This window comes from Anopheles coustani (assembly GCF_943734705.1).
Source record: "Anopheles coustani chromosome X unlocalized genomic scaffold, idAnoCousDA_361_x.2 X_unloc_4, whole genome shotgun sequence".
Lineage (NCBI taxonomy): Eukaryota > Metazoa > Arthropoda > Insecta > Diptera > Culicidae > Anopheles > Anopheles coustani.
In genome coordinates, this window is record NW_026525148.1 from 832,501 (window position 1) to 841,051 (window position 8,551).

An 8,551-nucleotide genomic window follows, 5' to 3' on the forward strand; every position below is an offset into this window, starting at 1 on the left:
TTTGCGGATCCAACACTCTGGGTACCTCCGGGTACTTGGGGTTGGTTCAGGACTTGGTGAACAAACACTTGATATACACTCTTCGGATGTACTTCGGGTATCGCCTGTTGTCCGAGACCACTTGCATGGTTAGCAAGCGTTGTGGTCTAATGGCCCTACCGGGCAAACACTTTGGGTTCGCGAGGACTTAGAGTGCTGGTAGTGGTTGGCGGACCCAACACTCTGGGTACCTCCGGGTACTTGGGGTTGGTTGAGGACTTGGTGAACAAACACTTGTTGTACACTCTCCGGATGTACTTCGGGTGTCACCTGTTGTCCGAGACCACTTGCATGGTTAGCAAGCGTTGTGGTCTAATGGCCCTACCGGGCAAACACTTTATGTTCGCGAGGACTTGGAGTGCTGGTAGTGGTTGGCGGACCAAACACTCTGGGTACCTCCGGGTACTTGGGGTTGGTTGAGAACTTGGTGAAGATACCCCTGTCACCTTGTTCGAGGCCACTTGCATGGTCGCAAGCGTTGTGATACAATGGCCCTACCGGGCAAACACTTTGGGTTCGCAAGGACTTGGAGTGCCGGGACGGGTTGGCGGATCCAACACTCTGGGTACCTCCGGGTACTTGGGGTTGGTTGAGGACTTGGTGAGCAAACACTTGATATACGTTCTTCGGATGTACTTCGGGTGTCACCTGTTGTCCGAGGCCACTTGCATGGTCAACGGTTGAGGTGGTGATGGCGGGTCGGTGCTGTAGGGTGCCGGCCTGTTGGCTGCCTTGGCCGGGTTGGTTGGTTAACACTTGATTGGGCTTGCACCCGAGGGTAATGGCACTTGAAGGTGGGTACTGGCCGGCTGACCTGGTGTGATGGTTGGTTGGTGAACACTTGGCGGTACTTGCACTTGGCTGTGCTTGGACTTGAAGGTGGGATCCGGCTGGCCTAGGCCATTGGTGGTTGGTTGGTGGGTTAGCCCTTAGCTGGGCTGGCTGGCTGGCTGGCCATCGGTGGTGTGGTGTGGTGAGGTGTGTGGAGTCGAGCATCGCGCGCCGTTGCCTTCTTCGGAGTGTTGTAGGTACGCAAGTGCTTGCAATGCAAAGAGGTTGGTGATGGAGTGACATTGCCTTCACCATGGAGTTGCGGGTACTTAGGTACTTGCAAGGAGATGGTGGTATGGTGGTGTTGCGTGTGTGGTGTTCGATTAGAAAGATATAATTTCTAAGTCCGGATTAGTGCTGTCAGTGGGGCCGCCGCTAACAGGTCCTGCACGGCCACCGTGGGGCTTGACTTGGCGCTATTCCGGACTTGGGGCGATCACGATGTCCCCGTGCGGGACTTAGAAGATGGAAGAACACAAGTACCCTTATCCCATGACTTGTGAGCGATTGGCATACGTTACCACATGAAGAGAAAAATTGGCTAAGTCCCGGATCCATATTATATGAAGAGAAAAATCGGCTAAGTCCCGGATCCATATTATATGAAGAGAAAAATTGGCTAAGTCCCGGATCCATATTATATGAAGAGAAATATCGGCTAAGTCCAGGATCCATATATAATAACCTAATAATCGGCTAAGTCCAGGATCCATATATAATAACCTAATAACAGGCTAAGTCCAGGATCCATATTATATGAAGAGAAAAATCGGCTAAGTCCGAGATTGTGTCTGTCAGACATACACTTTCAAGATACCACACAAGCAAGCAAGATGGCCTAGTGATGGAACCATATAATATGAAGAGAAAAATCGGCTAAGTCCGAGATTGGGTCTGTCGGAAATACACTATCAAGTTACCACACAAGCAAGCAAGATGGCCTAATGATGGATCCATATGATATGAAGAGAAAAATCGGCTAAGTCCAGGATCCATATAATATGAAGAGAAAAATCGGCTAAGTCCCAGATTGGGTCTGTCAGAAATACACTTCCAAGTTACCACACAAGCAAGCAAGATGGCCTAGTGATGGATCCATATGATATGAAGAGAAAAATCGGCTAAGTCCCAGATTGGGTCTGTCAGAAATACACTTCCAAGTTACCACACAAGCAAGCAAGATGGCCTAGTGATGGATCCATATGATATGAAGAGAAAAATCGGCTAAGTCCAGGATCCATATAATATGAAGAGAAAAATCGGCTAAGTCCCAGATTGGGTCTGTCAGAAATACACTTCCAAGTTACCACACAAGCAAGCAAGATGGCCTAGTGATGGATCCATATGATATGAAGAGAAAAATCGGCTAAGTCCAGGATCCATATAATATGAAGAGAAAAATCGGCTAAGTCCCAGATTGGGTCTGTCAGAAATACACTTCCAAGTTACCACACAAGCAAGCAAGATGGCCTAGTGATGGATCCATATGATATGAAGAGAAAAATCGGCTAAGTCCCAGATTGGGTCTGTCAGAAATACACTTCCAAGTTACCACACAAGCAAGCAAGATGGCCTAGTGATGGATCCATATGATATGAAGAGAAAAATCGGCTAAGTCCAGGATCCATATAATATGAAGAGAAAAATCGGCTAAGTCCCAGATTGGGTCTGTCAGAAATACACTTCCAAGTTACCACACAAGCAAGCAAGATGGCCTAGTGATGGATCCATATGATATGAAGAGAAAAATCGGCTAAGTCCAGGATCCATATAATATGAAGAGAAAAATCGGCTAAGTCCCAGATTGGGTCTGTCAGAAATACACTTCCAAGTTACCACACAAGCAAGCAAGATGGCCTAGTGATGGATCCATATGATATGAAGAGAAAAATCGGCTAAGTCCAGGATCCATATAATATGAAGAGAAAAATCGGCTAAGTCCCAGATTGGGTCTGTCAGAAATACACTTCCAAGTTACCACACAAGCAAGCAAGATGGCCTAGTGATGGATCCATATGATATGAAGAGAAAAATCGGCTAAGTCCCAGATTGGGTCTGTCAGAAATACACTTCCAAGTTACCACACAAGCAAGCAAGATGGCCTAGTGATGGATCCATATGATATGAAGAGAAAAATCGGCTAAGTCCAGGATCCATATAATATGAAGAGAAAAATCGGCTAAGTCCCAGATTGGGTCTGTCAGAAATACACTTCCAAGTTACCACACAAGCAAGCAAGATGGCCTAGTGATGGATCCATATGATATGAAGAGAAAAATCGGCTAAGTCCAGGATCCATATAATATGAAGAGAAAAATCGGCTAAGTCCCAGATTGGGTCTGTCAGAAATACACTTCCAAGTTACCACACAAGCAAGCAAGATGGCCTAGTGATGGATCCATATGATATGAAGAGAAAAATCGGCTAAGTCCAGGATCCATATAATATGAAGAGAAAAATCGGCTAAGTCCCAGATTGGGTCTGTCAGAAATACACTTCCAAGTTACCACACAAGCAAGCAAGATGGCCTAGTGATGGATCCATATGATATGAAGAGAAAAATCGGCTAAGTCCCAGATTGGGTCTGTCAGAAATACACTTCCAAGTTACCACACAAGCAAGCAAGATGGCCTAGTGATGGATCCATATGATATGAAGAGAAAAATCGGCTAAGTCCAGGATCCATATAATATGAAGAGAAAAATCGGCTAAGTCCCAGATTGGGTCTGTCAGAAATACACTTCCAAGTTACCACACAAGCAAGCAAGATGGCCTAGTGATGGATCCATATGATATGAAGAGAAAAATCGGCTAAGTCCAGGATCCATATAATATGAAGAGAAAAATCGGCTAAGTCCCAGATTGGGTCTGTCAGAAATACACTTCCAAGTTACCACACAAGCAAGCAAGATGGCCTAGTGATGGATCCATATGATATGAAGAGAAAAATCGGCTAAGTCCAGGATCCATATAATATGAAGAGAAAAATCGGCTAAGTCCCAGATTGGGTCTGTCAGACATACACTTTCAAGTTACCACACAAGCAAGCAAGATGGCCTAGTGATTGATCCATATGATATGAAGAGAAAAATCGGCTAAGTCCGAGATTGGGTCTGTCAGACATACACTTCCAAGTTACCACACAAGCAAGCAAGATGGCGTATTGATGGATCCATATGATATGAAGAGAAAAATCGGCTAAGTCCGAGATTGGGTCTGTCAGACATACACTTCCAAGTTACCACACAAGCAAGCAAGATGGCGTATTGATGGATCCATATGATATGAAGAGAAAAATCGGCTAAGTCCCAGATTGGGTCTGTCAGAAATACACTTCCAAGTTACCACACAAGCAAGCAAGATGGCCTAGTGATGGATCCATATGATATGAAGAGAAAAATCGGCTAAGTCCAGGATCCATATAATATGAAGAGAAAAATCGGCTAAGTCCCAGATTGGGTCTGTCAGAAATACACTTCCAAGTTACCACACAAGCAAGCAAGATGGCCTAGTGATGGATCCATATGATATGAAGAGAAAAATCGGCTAAGTCCAGGATCCATATAATATGAAGAGAAAAATCGGCTAAGTCCCAGATTGGGTCTGTCAGAAATACACTTCCAAGTTACCACACAAGCAAGCAAGATGGCCTAGTGATGGATCCATATGATATGAAGAGAAAAATCGGCTAAGTCCAGGATCCATATAATATGAAGAGAAAAATCGGCTAAGTCCCAGATTGGGTCTGTCAGACATACACTTTCAAGTTACCACACAAGCAAGCAAGATGGCCTAGTGATTGATCCATATGATATGAAGAGAAAAATCGGCTAAGTCCGAGATTGGGTCTGTCAGACATACACTTCCAAGTTACCACACAAGCAAGCAAGATGGCGTATTGATGGATCCATATGATATGAAGAGAAAAATCGGCTAAGTCCGAGATTGGGTCTGTCAGAAATACACTTCCAAGTTACCACACAAGCAAGCAAGATGGCCTAGTGATGGATCCATATGATATGAAGAGAAAAATCGGCTAAGTCCCAGATTGGGTCTGTCGGAAATACACTTCCAAGTTACCACACAAGCAAGCAAGATGGCCTAGTGATGGATCCATATGATATGAAGAGAAAAATCGGCTAAGTCCCAGATTGGGTCTGTCAGACATACACTTTCAAGTTACCACACAAGCAAGCAAGATGGCCTAGTGATTGATTCATATAATATGAAGAGAAAAATCGGCTAAGTCCGAGATTGGGTCTGTCGGAAATACACTATCAAGTTACCACATGAGCAAGCAAGTAACCACATGAAGAGAAAGCCGGCAAAGTCCGGGAATGTTACCACATGAACTGGAAAATGGGCAAAAACCTACCTTCACAGGGAACGTGAATAAGTAAGGCTGTAGACATCGGATCGACAAGCCAAAGACTGATATGGAAAGGAAATGAGTAGTACTAGCTTTCCTGAGAGTTGCAGAGCTTAGACTGCATATGAACGGAAGTTATTAAGCGTCAAAGTCAGAAAAGTTGCCCGAAGGAACACAAGTTCCAACTTAGAGCATGAATACCGCCTAGACGGAAAGAGGTACGGCCAGGCTGAGGAATAAGAAAATGTTGGCCAACATGTTCCCTAACTATCCCCCGAAGACCGTAAAGCAATCCAACATCAACCAAGAAAGTTATAGCCCGATCAAGGAAACACCTACTTTGCACCGATATTGCACCAAATACATGTACCAAGCACCTTCGGTTGCATACCTGCAGGGGCTTACCATAGTAGGCCATGGAGACCGATATACCGAACATAATCACTTTCTATCTCCTCGGGTGTTGGAGATAGCGCTTTGCGGTATAAGAACGAAAGTTAGACCATATCTTGGTGCATCTTTTTGCCCGAGAACACAAGACCCTATCAACCAAGGCAAGAAAGTTGTGTGGGGACAAAATGTCCAAAAGTGCCCAAAGTGGCACACTTGATCCATATATTCGAGAAAAACACAAGTGTGGGCCCGAGCTAGCAAGTTGAAATGTTCTGACCGTCAGTAGCCCTAGTTGAGGTGCACTTATCATTATATGAGGCCAACGTGCCAGCTAGTCTCTAAAGGGGCGATATGGGTGTTCCAAGGTTTGTACCCAATTGAGGAAAAAACAGGGTAAGGTACGGTGTACCTCGAATAACTCGGGCTGTGGATGGCCTAGCAAGACAAACGACATAGCGTTGGAAAGGTCTCGAGGAGACCTAACTACCCTGAGAATATTAAGGCAAAGACTTGAACGACCGAGAAGTTATTAAGTGCACAAGTGGTGAAGTTGCACCAAAGTCCGTGTTACCCGAAGTGGTACTCGAACACACAATATTCGACCAAAACACAAGTTTGGACACGAGCTAGCGAGCTACATTGTTCTGACCGTCAGTAGCCCTTACCAAGACACGCATTTGATTATATGAGGCCAAGCCGCTAGCTCGACTCGAAGTCGGTCATATGGTTGGTTGATGGTTTGGACCGACCACGTGGTGTACCAAGTTGTGGTATCTTTCATGAATTATAACTCGGTCAGTTTGCCACCGAGCGACAAGTTACGGCGTGATTTGGAATGGTCTTGAGTGGGACTATCTAGGAAAAATATGAACAGAAAATCAGCTTGTCTATGGGCGAAGCTATTAGTGAAACATATGGCAAAATGGGTCCGAAAACGAATGAAATGGGACTTGAGTCAAAAATAACCGCAAGTTGGAAAAGAGATAGCAAGCTTGCGTAGAACAATTATATTTGGTGCATGGTATCACCAACAAAAAAGTATATGGGGCCAAGGTGCTGGCTGGCCTCCAAAGTGGAGATATGGGCGATCCAAAGTTTGTACCCAAGTACGAACAAGTATGGAAAAAACAGGGTAAGGTACCAAGTACCATTAATAACTTCGGCTGTAGATGGCCGAGCGAGGCAAACGGCTCACCGTTGGAAAGGTCTTGGGGAGACCTATCTACCCTGAAAGTTTCATGAGGCTGAGTTGAAAGACCACGGAGATATTAGGTGATGATGGTCCAATTCGGGGACCAAGTCGCAGGAAATGGCGCTTGACCAAAATCACCCTTGGAAGGTGAATACCGGCTTACCGGTAAGAGATAGCGACTTGGCGTAGAATATTCATAAGTTGGGCGTGTAGAGACGCAACTTTTATTATATGGGGCCAACCCGGTCAGGGTGCTCCAAGTCGGTCGTTTGGTTGGTTTATGGTTTGGGCCGACCACGTGGTGTGCCAAGTTGAGGTACCTTTCATGAATTATAACTTGGTCAGTTTGCCACCGAGCGACAAGCTGCGGTGTGTTTTGGAATGGTCTTGAGTGGGACTATCAAGGAAAAATACAAATAGAAAATCAGCTTGTCCATGGCCGAAGCTATTAGTGAAACATATAGCAAAATGGGTCCAAAAACGAATGAAATGGGATTTGGACCAAGAATAACGGCAAGTTGGAGAAGAGATAGCAAGTTGGCGTAGAACAATTATATTTGGTGCATGGTATGACCAACAAAAAAGTATATGAGGCCAAGGTGCTGGCTGGCCTCCAAAGTGGAGATATGGGCGATCCAAAGTTTGTACCCAAGTACGAACAAGTATGGAAAAAACAGGGTAAGGTACCAAGTACCATTAATAACTTCGGCTGTAGATGGCCGAGCGAGGCAAACGGCTCACCGTTGGAAAGGTCTTGGGGAGACCTATCTACCCTGAAAGTTTTATGAGGCTGAGTTGAAAGACCACGGAGATATTAGGTGATGATGGTCCAATTCGGGGACCAAGTCGCAGGAAATGGCACTTGACCAAAATCACCCTTGGAAGGTGAATACCGGCTTACCGGTAAGAGATAGCGACTTGGCGTAGAATATTCATAAGTTGGGCGTGTAGAGACGCAACTTTCATTATATGGGGGCAACCCGGTCAGGGTGCTCCAAGTCGGTCGTTTGGTCGGTATATGGTTTGGGCCGACCACATGGTGTACCAAGTTGAGGTATCTTTCATGAATTATAACTCGGTCAGTTTGCCACCGAGCGACAAGTTGCGGTGTGTTTTGGAATGGTCTTGAGTGGGACTATCAAGCAAAAATACAAACAGAATATCAGCTTGTCCATGGCCGAAGCTATTAGTGAAACATATAGCAAAATGGGTCCGAAAACGAATGAAATGGGACTTGGACCAAGAATAACGGCAAGTTAGAGAAGAGATAGCAAGTTGGCGTGGAACAATTATATTTAGTGCATGGTATGACCAAGAAAAAAGTATATGGGGCAAAGGTGCTGGCTGGCCTCCAAAGTGGAGATATGGGCGATACAAAGTTTGTACCCAAGTATGGCAAAAACTGGTAGAGGTACCTTTCATGAATTACTGCTCAGGCTGTATGGCACTAAGCGGGACGCTTGGCTCTGGTATGGAATAGTCTTGAGTGGGACTATCAAGGAAAAATACGAACAAAAAATCACCATGTCCACGGACGAAGGTATTAGCGAAACTTAGAGCGAAATTGCGACCAAGTCGCTGGAAATGGCCCTTGGACCAAGTATACCGTCAAGGCGGTACGAGATAGCGAGTTGACGTAGAACATTTATAAGTTTGCCTACAAGAGACAAAAGTTTAGTTATATGGGGCCATTCCGCTCAGGGTTGTCCAAGTCGGTCATATGGCTG